Raw genomic sequence first — 13280 nt, forward strand, 5'->3', positions numbered from 1 at the left:
AGACATCTCTGCATGTTGCACGGGAGAATCCGTGTCACACGCGTAGTCTATTCTTATATTATAAATACGAAAGTAACTCTGTCTGAATGTCTATCACGTTTATGGCCATAGAACCCTATTCAATGAAATTTGGTATCTCAAAGAAGAACATAGGGTACTTTTTTATATCTGCAACCCGTCAACCTCTGAAATGCAAGCGAAGCCGCCAGCGACCACTAACTGCATGAAGTCTTATGATAAAATCGATTACTCTCAGAATTATCGAAATTAGAACTTAAATTTGATTGCCTTTCTAAGTAATATTAAATTCCAGAAGCGAGTGAATAACAAATTATTTAATTTATTGCCAGTTCAAAAAATATGATAGAAAACAATTTATTGGATAATAATTTTAAGAAAATTAATAAAACGTTTTTTGAGCATCGTCTAGAGATTATACATAGTTATTTAAGACAATTATTGTGATGAATTCGAATGAGGAAAATCAAAAACCTGCAAAGTATAATTGGCGGGGAAAAAAAGGTCGCATTAGAAAAAAACTCCATCTACACAGATAATAAAATATCAAAAAACCCAACAACGGGAAATAACGTTTGATCAGTTAAATGTTATACAGATTGACGTCAGCGTAATGACCAATCACAGTAGTTGTCCACTTGGATATAGCTACCTTTTTCAGGTCATCAAGTCACCTGGCTGTGTGCCGACCCGCGGTCTCAACTCGGCTCCAACGGCTATTAGTCCTTTGACATACGTGACCAACTCACTGCCACTTCAGTCTGCTAATCCTGCTATGTTGATTTCTTCTTTGGAAAACATTATTTCTGATCTTATCCTTCAATATAATCGAGATAATTAAAAAAAAATGTAACTAATTGTTAAGTATACGTGTTTATGTAGAAGAACCAGGCTTACACAAACAAGACTAAAGTTACCTCGATGTACGATATAATTTCTAACGTTACCGAACTATGTGGAATATTAAATAAATATTTGTCATTCGAAAAGGATTAAAAACTTACAGTACGACACAATTCGAATGTAGTATCGACAAATTAAAAAAAAAAACCCAAATCGATATTCAATTTGACAAAATGTATCTGGTTATATGACATTAGAAATTATTAGAAAAATTATTAATAAAGATTTATATTATAATTAATAAATAAGATAATTATTTTAAATATGCACTTAATTTGGATGTGATAGATTTTATTTTGCCGTTGCTACGTATTGTAATAACGCCCTGACGTTACGTACGCCCAACGTCATTGCCGACAGGGTGGATTTGTTTTGTTGCAGCCTGAGTTAACTCACAACTACAGCCACTTGATCTATATCATATATAACGTAAATAATTTTAAATATTGTTAAATGTGCTGTAATATCGAATTAGGACAACCATGTCCCGTAATGATATGTATATGTTACTGTAAAAATCTTAGGTTTTACCGGAAAATCTTAAGATTTACCTTAGTTCGAGCTTTTACAGTAACATATACAGTTTTGTATTATAAATAAATAAATAAATAGTAATCTACGGAAGATGTGTCGTTCTATACCTGAATATACACTGTGGAATATCTATATTATTAAAATGGCACTGCCTTGGAAATAATGAACTGAACAAAGCAATAAAAGTCGATGCACAAATAAAGAGTAACCGAATATGTACCCATAACTTTACATAACATTAGCAGCCTGTAAATTTCCCACGGCTGGGCTAAGGCCTCCGCTCCCTTTTGAGGTGAATGTTTGGAACATATTCCACCACGCTGCTCCAATGCGGTTTGGGGAATACACATATGGCAGAATTTCGTTGAAATTACACACATGCAGGTTTCCTCACGATGTTTTCCTTCACCGCTGAGCACGAGATGAATTATAAACACAAATTAAGCACATGAAAATTCAGTGGTGCCCGGGTTTGAACCCGAAATCATCGGTTTAAGATGCACGCGTTCTACCCACTGGGCCATCTCGGCTCACCCATAAATAAGAGACCAATTAAGAAAGTCTTTCATTTTAAGTGAGTTAATAAACAACGGAAGTTATTTCAACTCGATTTGGACATACAGACTGAAGAGAGACTATATAAACGCTTTGACCGGAATCGATTCTAACTCGCCGGTTACAAATACAAATAATACAAATTGGACAACATCACATACATTACTCTGATCCCAATGTAAGTAGCTAAAGCACTTGTGTTATGGAAAATCAGAAGTAACGACGGTACCACAAACACCCAGACCCAAGACAACATAGAAAACTAATGAACTTTTTCTATGTCGACTCGGCCGGGAATCGAACCCGAGACCTCGGAGTGGCGTACCCATGAAAACCGGTGTACACACTACTCGACCACGGAGGTCGTCAATATACATGTCTTAACATATGGCAGTTGGTCAACAGGTTTAGGACTATTTGCGCAAACCACTTCCCTGTTAGAAAGTAAAAGTATGCTCTATGTCCAGTGAATATCTTGTTAAAATATATATTACAACCATTCGAATACTCGGTAAACTATTCCTAGTACAAATATAATTATTTTTAATATAATATATCAAAATTGACTGATTTTATTAAAGTAGATTCTTATAAATAATTTTGAATTGTCTCGTAAGGAATTAAATAAGATTAAAAATATATCATTACGATGTAATTAGAGTCGTTAAATTGTCATCTTTGGATGTAACATAAAATTTAAATATAAGCTTTCGTCTGTGGACGCGAGCGCCATTTTGAGTTTATATTTTTGTCTATAGTCATTTATTTTTCAGTGAATGTTTCGATACTTTTATTGTCTTTCGGATTAAATTGACTACTAGTATGTATAATCTAATTTGTTCATTATAAAGTAGTTTATTTTTGTGTTCCAGTTTGAATTGTGAGTGAGCCAGTGTAACTACAGGCACAAGGGACATAAAATCTTAGTTCCCAAGGTTTTATGATTAACATTTGTTACAGTGCCGATAAGCGATGGTGACGACGTACCATCAGGTGACCCATTTGCCAGGTTGCTTATCTATATAAAAAAAAGAACAAAACTCTATGGTAAATGTACGATTAAGTTTTTTAATTTAAAAAATACCCATGTCGGGACTAATCCAAGTTGAACTATTTTATATTGAAATTGTTTAACTTGAGAAAAGCTTAAACTATCACTTTAATTTTATGTACAATAATTTTATAATGTAAGGAAATGTTATTTATTATTAAAATCTATAATTGATTATAAAATACATTAGAATTTTGTCTATGTACATTATTAGTATCATTATTGCCTGTCTACCGCCACCGTAGGGAAGCCAGACAGGCTGGCGCCGTAACGCGTTACGTAACGAAGCTGTTTACCCTCCCAAAAGAAGTAATAACTTCAAAAGTACACATTACCAATTCGTATTCCTTTATTTTAATAATTACTTATCGAGTCATTTTCAATGATTATGAAATCTTCGCGGAAAACACGAGCCAGCATTAAAGTACTCTGCGGAAGTCCTCCGCGCAATGAGGACAACTGAGTCATATTGCTAATAACATCTTAGACATTAAGCAACAGACAGATAAGGAAAAAATGTCTTTATTAGGTACTTAATAATGAAACGCGCGGTCCGTTTTATACGCGACAAATGCGTTAGGAATTTATCATATTAGTTAAAAGTTGTAAAATATATGTCTGTGTCTATGAATAAAGTAGTCTATGACTAAATATAATGTATGTCTTCGGTAAGATACAAGTATTATATATATATAAGATTTTAAATTAACATGGTTATTTTTATTCTTGTTCACGAGTCAGTCACCATCTCGTGAACAAGACATTCGTAGATAATGTCGAAATATCGAGCTCCACCAAATAAAAATAAAAACATGGTAAAATACTTACAGTAAGTATTATATATGTAATGGCGTACTGTATAATTTTATATAATATTTGATAGTACGCTAGAATGCTATTTGAGAGTCTATGCTCTTCTTCTCTCTCTTCTTATAGTCTATCTTCGCCGAGCGCGGAGCACAGGAGTGGTCGCGGATGCGTTATATCGACAAGATCCCGTAGCCTCTCCGATCCGTGGTAATTTCAGTGGTTTTATGGGTGATAATGCCACATAACCCGGTTTCTCCCCCTATCTGAAGCGATGCGGATGATTAACAATTAGTCAACTGTGTTGAAGTATATACTCTTATAATCCTATTGGACACGACACGATCGCAAAGTATAGACACACAGCACCAATGACTTGACGAGCTTAGTTAGTCGCCATTTTTTTATAACCTTCATACAACATTTCTTTATTTATTTTATTATATCTTTTATTTATTTATTAATGTTAAAATTTAATAATCTTCAACCTTAACCTTTTACAAAAAAAAATACACAGACTACTAACAAATATAGATAAATAAAATACAAATGAAATATTTTTGAGCCTAATGATCGTGACTCATAGCATTCATTATTTAAAAAAAAAAGCCATTATGATGTTATCTATCAAAATGGATGTCGATATTAGTGACATAGCGAATGTAACAATTCGAACAATGCGAATGTTTATTAATGAATTGAAATATTTTTTGATTTCTATACAAATAAATTTGAAACTTAATTAAAAATAGTATTTATAATCTGATTAATATGTACAGTAATAAGACTTATTGGACCCACATATAAGTTAAATATAACATTACATTTTATGTTCAATATATGTTGATTTGGTATTATTAAAATTGGTTATTTTGTAAATACATCTACACAATGTTTTAGAAAGTTCCGGGACGGTCTGGACATGTTAAAGGGTTCCAAAAGTATTTGTATAAAAACCTTTATACAATTAACCAAAACCTTATAAGATTTTAAATTAACATGGTTATTTTTATTACAACAAGAATTAAATACGGGATATTTACCATGTTTTTTATTTTAATTTTTTGTTACATCGAGAACAAGTCTCCCGTGAACAAGATATTTGTAGATAAAGTCGAAGTATCGAGCTCTACCAAATAATAATATTAAATACTTGTTGTAATAACCAAAACTTTTTAACCTATGATCAATCAAAATAGAACGATACGTGCTTTGTCAGTGTTTACCAGGCTGGAACGTACCCTTAGCGGTCGAGCTGATGATCGTAGCCTGAAACCCGAGCATTGTGGAGTCCGCCACGTGTTTACTCACCAGCCTCATTGAAGAAACGTTGAGAAAATAAGCTTTTGAATAACAAGACCAATTCTATAAACAATTATATGCTCGCCCCTGAGGAGATCTTCTCCGAGCACGGAGCACAAGAAGGCTCGGGGATGCGTTATATCTTTAGTTGATTTAGATCGGTAACTTTATTAAGTCGTTATATTGCAGCCTCTGTAAAATACGCGCTGGATGCTAGGCATTTAAGTAAATGAAGTTTATTTTCTGTTATGTAAATTTTATTTACATAAGAATTATTAACATTAAGTCCTTAGATATATACAAATACGAATTAAAAATAGTTACTGCCTATGCACAAACTTGACTTTGTGGAATTTTGTCCAGTGAATCAGAATAGTAATTCTGATCCTCTGGGCAAATAATGAATCAGCCCTCCTGTCACCGGTGGAGTCAATAAGCTTTTTGCACCACTACTCCAAGGGCCAAGTGTTTTAACAGCAATTGTGACAAAATATAAATGTTATGTAAGTGTGTTTTTTTATGATAATGGGCCACCTGATTGTATGTGGTCACCACCGCCCATAGACAATGGCGCTGTAAGAAATATTAACCATTCCCTACATCACCAATGCGCAGCCAACCTTGGGAACTAAGATCTTATGTCCCTTGTGTCTGTAGTAACACTGGCTCACTCACCCTTCAAGCCGGAACACAACATTACTAAATACTGTTGTTTGGCGGTAGAATATCTGATGAGTGGGTGGTACCTACCCAGACGGGCTTGCAAAGCCCTACCACCAAGATAATTGTTTATAGTCTATGTATATCAACGATTAAAGAAAATACTTTACTAATATTTAACAGACGAGAAGCGACGTTTAAAAATTGATAAATAATAATTAATATCAAATCCCTATTCACTATTTGAACGAAACTTGAGTGCTATTCGTGCGAAGTCTGTAGCGATGGCTTGAAGTCACACTTAAACGTAACTTGTAATTTTGTTACGAAATATTTTCCTCATTTTTTTTTTTCCTTGAAATCAAGACGAGGTTTATTAAAACGTTCTCAAGGTCCGACAAATTGAGGCGAACACAAATAAACATAGTATCATACATCATACTGATGTTATAAAGTAAGTTTTGTTTCTTAATAACGTCACTAGAAATGAGCTTTAAATTTTAAGTTAGACAGCTCAATTTTCGTCAGCACCATAATGGCCCTTAAGTCTTTTTTCCTTTTGACTGACAATGAAAATTAAGCATCTGTTGCATGAAATGTAGTTTTTTATATATTTTATCGTATATAACGTATATTATCTTATGAGTTCTTAGTCTTGTTCAGGTACTAATTATATATATATATATATTAATTATTACTACAGTCTCCCCCCCAAAGAATCTACCTGACATAACCTGCTGAGATACTGTTATAAGAAATAATACAAACAATTAATTGAATTATTTCTTATATTATGTATGATACATCCAACATTATATAGTTAAATTGAAAGTAAAATGGTGGTAGGGCTTCGTGCAAGCCCGTCTGGGTATGTACCACCCACTCATCAGACATTCTACCGCCAAACAGCAGTACTCAGTATTTTTGTGTTCCGGTTTGAAGGGTGAGTGAGCCAGTGTAACTACAGGCACAAGGGACGTAACATCTTAGTTCCCACGATTGGTGGCGCATTGGTGATGTATAGAATATTTGATATTTCTTACAACGCCATTGTCTATGGTTGGTGGTGACCACTAACCATCAGGTGGCCCATATGCTCGTCCGTTTACCGATATCATAAATTAAAAAAAAAACACAAACCGTACCGAGCCAAACCCAATGACGTCATAACACACTAAGAAACACAAACTTGCTTTCCCAACACGCCAAGTTATATTTTCCTAAAATAGTATTCTGCATGCCACAAGACATGTCTATGGATGCTTTGAGAGATTTCACAATGTAAAATCTAATTAATTTCCAATATTTTAAATTCAACACCGGTTTTCTTACTCTTGGCATACGGAATACCGTTTTTAGCAAATAACAAGACGCGAGCGCGTTACAAGCTCGTTTGCGTTTCCATTGGCATACAGAACAAGGAGCCTGTGCCCGCGCGCATCATAAAAAAAACACTCATAATTATTTCTCGAGCCAAAAGAAATATATCTTAAGGCGAGATATCACCTGTCAGGATTAGCCATGCTTTATGACATGCTTGCAATCGGATAGCAAGATAAAACGTCAAAATCAGTTAAAAATAATAAAATAATTTATTACAATAACATTCCTCTGATCCCATAGTGAGTAGCTAAAGCACTTTTGTTATGGAAAATCAAATATAATTAAAATCAGTGTTTAGTCCAAAAATCAAATGAATAGTCTCAATGATCACTATACATCACAAATGAAACAAAATAACAAAAACTATCGTAGATTACACGGAACAAAAGCGATTCGTCGTAAGCGGTGCGTTTACGGTGACGGTTTCTCTTCCCTGTTGAATGCCGCCATTGTGTCTGCGCTAACGCTAGATTTTGGCAGTGACGAGTAGTTGTCAAATCTAGTTCCGACGTAATTCAACAGATGGCGCTCAGCATGCGCCGTCATTTCTTTAAAAGTACGCGCTATGATTAATGAAACATTGTTATTATTGAACGTGTTATACAGGATAACACGTCATAGTAAAAAACTCTGGTCTGTTACCTCTTCACACTTAAACGTCTAAACTGATATAGATTAAACTTGGTATAAAGATAGATTGAGTACCAGAAAAGGACAAATGCTACTTTTTTTTTTAATTCACTCGAGGGTTTCGAATGGGAGCTGAGATGGCCTAATTGTTAGAACGCGTGCATCTTAACCGATGATTGCGGGTTCAACCCAGGCAAGCACCACTTATTTTTTATGTGCTATTTGTGTTTATAATTCATCTCGTGATCGGCGGTGAAGGAAAACATCGTGAGGAACCCTCCATGTGTCTAATTTCAACGAAATTTTACCACATCTGTATACACCAACCGACATTGGGGCAGCGTGGTGGAATATGCTCCAAACATTCTCCTCAGTGGGAGAGGAGGAAATTTACAGGCTGTTAATGTTGTTAGACTGGGGGTGACGTTTGTACGCTATAGGTAGTTTTTAATTTCGCATACTATCCGAACATGACTAGCGGGTAAGTATACAAAAATATATCAACTAGCTTTAAATCCACATACATACCTTTTGTTAAATATTGTGTTCGTTTCGTGTACCGCATTCCGTTAAAAACCGGTACATCAACCCGCCCACTTATGATACAGTCAGGCGCTAATTATTTGTAAACATATTATATTATACTATATATAATATTAATCTCTTATGACACGTCTTCATGGGCCAGCGCGCATAACTGGAATAGTCTAGTCATTAAAAGAAAAAAAATACAAACTGTCAGGACTTTTTGATGCTTAAATTCATAATAAACTCGTCCAATTTACTTTTTAAAATTAAACTTGACCTGCCGGGGCTTAGCACGGGTGCAATGCTGATTAACTAGATATATAAACTACAGAAGAATCTCTTACAACGTTCACAGTTTTTCAGTCGTTAGACAATACAAACCGCTATGTACCTGCGTTTTAAATCTGTAATATCTTCGAAAATATTCATTTAAATTACATGCTGTGAGGGCCATATTGATCTATATTAAATTCACAATTTACTTAAGGTACTTAATTGGATAAGAAGCAATGCGGTATTGCTTAAAATCGCTTCGAAAATAAGTCATTATTTCTCGTAAAAAGTAAAGGATAAAAAATGGTTAATGTGGACTATCCCTAAGAGATAGACGTATACGATGGCGGACCATTTTGAAGACCTATTTAGTGGTACAATACTGTAGTACATTATTTTGATCTATCTCGTAGGGTTCAGCCAGCGTTTGAAATGTAAGCGCAATATATATAACTTCCTCTTGAAACAATCTATCTATTAAAAAAACCGCATCAAAGTCTATTGTGTAATTTTAAAGATCTAAGCTTACACGGGGACAGACAGTGACTTGTTTTATATTATATAATGAAGTCTATGGATCATATTTTAGTTATCAAGACTGAGTATTTATGACTGTGCTGACAGGCAGTCAGGTAACTAAGATTTTTTAAGTATAGATAAATATCACCATATCACAATTAATGTAGATCTGTATTCCAATTTGAATGTTAGATGAGCCGGTGTAAAGTCTATTCCAATCGACGTAGGAATAAAGATAAAAAAACCTTAGATTTACGTATTTCATCCGATTTGCTTATAACTCAGCTATATTGTTTATGATTAACCTATATTTATTTTGAATGCGACACTATTACACGTAACTAATTTAAAATTCCGATAACAGTTTCGCCGACGTTCAAAACGCTATTTTTTCGCAAATCTACGCTATAAACAGGTATTTAATGTAACATATTGTAATTTCAGTAGTTCGGGATGACAAAATAAAATTATGTTTTTTACAATGATGCTCGAATCTCTCTATATGTCTTTAAAATCCCTCACAATCATCCAAATGTTTTCCTTATGACAGCTCAATCATTTTTAAAATAAGAAATAGTGTTACATGCCAGTATTAAATGTTATCCCATAAAATAATATTAACTAAAGGTGTACAAATTATTGATCAATTAATTACAATAATAATTGTATATATTTATAATATCCTATGACGTAGCTCCGTATGGAGCCTAGGGCTAGTCTCGTAACAATATATATCTAAACTATAATTATTTTCTTGTTTCTCGCATAAATAATGAGTTAATTGAGTCATTATATGATGTTTAATTGAGCATTTTATTGAATCGATTTTATTATTAGTGACTTTTTTGTCATGAGGATGAGTGTCATGTTTATCTTGTGTAATTCACATAGTAGTTTAAACAGAGGCGTAAAATCGCTTTTGGTAGCAGAGACAACTAATGTTTTAAGCTTTTTTTATAAAAAAATATGTTTTTGTAGAAATTCGTTTTGAAAACGTGATAATTTACGTAGGTACTTACCCTTAACGAGAAGTAAGGATAAGCTCATAACGCCAAGTATTCTGACTCCGAAATTTTGGGTCATCTGTTTCTATACTAAAATACTGCAGATATTTTTAACTTTGATTTTATTTTGGTTCCATTTAAATATGAAGAAACATTAGCACCCCCTAAGGGATAAGGGATGTTTTTTTACAATGGGCTTGTAATTCAAAGATCGGTATTTTTCAGAGTATTATTTGAAGTCAGTTTTATATTTCTTAATATTTTTTTTAATGATGTTTTTTCTCTAAGATACCGTTGGGCTCTCCTGGATTTGAACACAGAATCTTTGGTTAATATTCACGTGTGTTGACTACTGGGCTATCTTGACTTAGCAGCTGCCACACACAACTATTCTAACGCAACACAGCAATACTTTGTCATTGTATTTAGGTTTGAAGGGTGAGTGAGCCAATGTAATTTAAGCACGAGGAACATAACGCTCAGTTCCCAAAGTTGATTTTGCGTTGGTGATGTAAGGAATCTATACTAATATTATAATACGAATGTAACTTTATCCGTCTGTCTGTCACAGCTAAGCTACTGAACCGATTTCGACGAAGTTTGTTACGAAGGAAGCTTGAACTTGGACGGACATTATGTCACCTTTTGAAGGGGTTATTTTGTGAATAAAGGATATCAAGTTCTTGAAGATATTTTTATCACAGATTAATTTCCGAGCGTCTGATTTTAAAGTTGCGGTTCTGGTATTTGTTAATATATTTCCAGCGTCAACATATCTACTGAATACTTACCATCAGGTCGTTGGTATTTGCCAGTAGGAAGTAATATAAATATAAACATATCTTTTATAGTTACGACGAGCAAATGCACCACCTGATCAGTGGTCACTACCACCCAAAGACATTATCGCTGTAAGAAATATTAACAATTCCTTACATCGTCAATGCACTACCAAACTTGGGAACTAAGATTTTGTCTCTTGTGCCCGTAGTTGCACTCGCTCACTCGCCCTTCAAAACGGAACACAACGATACTATTGCTGTTTGACGGTATTATATCTGATGACTGGTATCTACCCAAACGGGTTCGCACAGTCCTACCACCAATACATAAACAATGTTATCCTGTTATTTCAATACATACATTGTTATGTTTAATGTGTTAGAAATATTCCATTAAATCTCAAACAGATTGTAAGGTTAAGTATATGTGACTCATATCTACATATAACCGATGAGTCCGGTGACAATGTTTGACGTAACATATTGTCGCGTTCTGCATCGATACATTAGTTTATAAATTTATTGTTTGGAATATTCATTTTCGTACCTGAGAAGACGGAGAGAAAGGCAGGAGGAGCGTGCGTAGTATTTTAGTGGAGAAACAAAAGCGAATACATCAGTCTTTTTGTTGATACGTCAAAAGTGCTATCCTTTAATTATTAATTATAGGCTTAATGAGAAATACATTTAGCCCTCGCATAGGTTTTTTGAACGAGGATAAACAAAAAAAAAACCGACTAACTCGAGTTGCGAGTGTCTAAATATCGCGGTTCTCGAAATACAGCCTGGTGACAGACAGACGGACGGGCAGACAGCGAAGTCTTAGTAATAGGGTCCCGTTTTTATCCTTTGGGTACGAAACCCTAAAAAGTGAATACGGGAGAGAGTTTTGAGTGTGAAAAATGTTGCAGTGACGCCTTACAGTTGCTAATATCCCCTGAACACAAACGGTGTGTTTTGGCGAACGCTAAAATAGTCTAAATCGGTTAGGATTTTGCACACATAAAAAGAAGTTCTATCGTGTTTCATTTTCAAAATAGCGTTTGCATCAATTTTCGTTATGATATTCTTGATTCAAAATAGCAGTCACGTGCATAAGTTGAAATACATTTCATCTCGGAAACCTTCACGTGGTCGATGTAATTTTACTAGATGCCTACCCAATAAATCCACTGAAGCCTGGCTCGGATTCGAATCTGTTATCCGTTAAGATATATCAATCATATTTCCTTTACAACAAAAAAGTTCAACACGATAGATACAATTATTTCCATTGTAAAAATATCGTTTGTTTACTAAGCATTAAATGTTGGTATCACAATACGGGGCGGCGCTGTTTCTGTGACGTCACGAAACTGGGTTTAAATAATTACACTGTAACGTCAAGGTCTTCGAGTACATCTTTAGTGTTTGTACGAATCTATTACATCTCGCTAAAGATCGATAACAAAACGAGTATTTAATTAATTTTACATAATTACTTTAAACGTTCAATGCATTTAAAATATAAAAATGTCGTGGCTTCAGTTAAATGAATTAAAATAAATGTCTTTTAATCTAGCTCAAAGACTTTGGTAAAACTGTTAGGAATAGGTATATGAAAATCATTGAAAACGAAAAATTAACCCTTCATTTAGAACAGCTATACTTTTTGATGAGTTATTCATTGTTTGAATAAAAAAACTAAGTGGATGTCTTGCGTCAACCTTCAATTTAATATCAAATTATGTATTTATTTTAATGTATTTTAACTGTTCATTATCGTTTTTCGAACAATTTTTTTAATGCAAAAACGTATGTATTATCTCAGAAGGCTGTCTAAGAGTAGTTACAGCTAAACCTTCTTCGTGTTTTCGTCCATTGATGAACTGTCAGACGGACAAGAACAACTTTGTTTAATAATATAGTAGTGATCAGTCCTAATTTGCAACCGCCGTTGATAAAATAAAGAATACTTGGTCTTTGGTATTATTTTTTATTAAGTCTTTATTGTATATTATTTACAATAAATATAGAAGTAAACCCTGTATCACTTAGAGTGATTTGTTCCAGGTAACCTATATTTCGGAGTCGATGTAGCAAAAAATTCATTAATTTTCTACGTTGTCTTGGGTCTGGGCGTTTGTGGTGCCGTCGTTTCTTCTGATTTCCATAACACAAGTGCTTTAGCTACTTACATTGGGATCAGAGTAATGCATGTGATGTTGTCCAATATTTATTTATTTAAAAATCGGACATAGTATACTTACTAACTTTACGTAACAAAATTACTTAAAAATAATATGTAATATATAATCAATATATACATACCCTTATATACATATATACACA

General features: G+C 33.9%; 1 protein-coding gene across 1 annotated transcript in view; it reads left to right on the top strand.

Annotated features, from left to right (window-relative positions):
* The window catches only part of LOC113393872 (transferrin-like), a 33568-nt gene that overhangs the window by 11950 nt on the left and 8338 nt on the right, over positions 1–13280 (top strand). The gene's annotated exons all lie outside the window — the stretch shown is intronic.

This window comes from Vanessa tameamea, chromosome 29 (assembly GCF_037043105.1).
Source record: "Vanessa tameamea isolate UH-Manoa-2023 chromosome 29, ilVanTame1 primary haplotype, whole genome shotgun sequence".
In the NCBI taxonomy this organism is placed as follows: domain Eukaryota; kingdom Metazoa; phylum Arthropoda; class Insecta; order Lepidoptera; family Nymphalidae; genus Vanessa; species Vanessa tameamea.